The sequence below is a fragment of the Bufo bufo genome, chromosome 11 (assembly GCF_905171765.1).
Source record: "Bufo bufo chromosome 11, aBufBuf1.1, whole genome shotgun sequence".
Taxonomy (NCBI): Eukaryota; Metazoa; Chordata; class Amphibia; order Anura; family Bufonidae; genus Bufo; species Bufo bufo.
In genome coordinates this window covers 3977927-3979195 of record NC_053399.1, presented here as the reverse complement: position 1 = coordinate 3979195, position 1269 = coordinate 3977927, and the positions used below count along the sequence as shown (strand labels likewise).

The 1269-nt window shown below is 52.4% G+C and overlaps 1 pseudogene; it reads right to left on the bottom strand.

Moving 5' to 3' along the window:
• Positions 1-821: 821 nt before the first annotated feature.
• Positions 822-988, bottom strand: LOC120982620 (annotated as a pseudogene).
• Positions 989-1269: the final 281 nt, after the last annotated feature.

Here is a 1269-nt window from a genome sequence, read left to right as displayed (position 1 = left end):
TCCACATAGAGACGATCACTCTCCTTTCTTCCCTCTGTACGGGGCAGCTGCCACAAAGCGCCTGAAAGGGGATTCCGGTCTTGCTGCTTTCACCATCTTCCAGTACCTTTTGCAGATGGCCACGGAAGCAAAAGTGATCCAAAACATCCCTGTGAAGAACAAATGGATGCTCACCACTTCTGGCTTTGCGAATCCCTGTTCGAGGACCATCTTCTTGCCAAACACATCCTGGCTCATGTCCGGCACTCTCCTGTCCACTTCCTTCATCTTCAGGACGACGGTCTGCCTCATACAAGGCTCCAGGGGTGGGGAGCCGGGGCCGGGCTTCTGGCCATCCTGTTGCTTTGGGGGAACGGGTGCCGCCGGGTCAGTAGCCGATGAAGTGGAGGCTGAAGGGTCCTGGAGGGCCTTTTCCGTGGCCCTTCTTCCTTCTGTAGCAATTTTCTTGTTCTTGGGAGGCTTGGAGGTGGAGGTTGAGGCCATGCCTTCTTCCTTTTTCCTGCCTTCCTCTCCCTGGAAAATCTTCGCAAAGCGTCCCTTTTGCCACAGGGGGCGGGGCTATACAGATTCCTTCTTGCTGGGCGGAGCTTCTTCCGGGGAAGGTCTTCGCCAAGCTTCTTTTCCTCATCGGGGTCCCCCGAGGCCGAAGTTCTCAGGCTGGAGTCTTCAGTCCTCGTCGTCTGGGTTCCTCGTTGAGTCTTCGCAAAGTCTTCTCCTTGATCGCAGTCGGAGAAAATCTTCCAGTAGTCGTCTTCAGCTGTCGAGATCCAAGTAAGCACTGTCTAACGTTGTACACCAAGACTATGAAGCCACAGGCCAAGAGGAGGTCAGAGACCAGAACACTCTGGTTCCCTGGGGAATAGCCCTACACCCAATAGCAGCAGTGAGCTGAAGCTGGGGGCACCCAAAGGACCTGGGCCGGCAAGTCAAGGCAGACTGATAAGAACAGATACTACACGTGATCTTAGCCAAGAGGCCGAGAAGCGATTGTATGAAGTGTTAGTATTGTACCGCACTGGAATCATCTCACTGCTCTGGAAATACTACTAAAAGATTGACAACCTCTCAGACAGGATATACAGGCAGGTTGTCAGCAGTAATAGATGGTCCTGTAGTATAAGGTGTGTGATCTCATGTCTGATCACATGTCATTATATCAGTGATGTCATCAGCAGGAGGCGGGGCTGTGACTACCTCTCAGACAGGATATACAGGCAGGTTGTCAGCAGTAATAGATGTTCCTGTAGTATAAGGTGTGTGGATCTCATG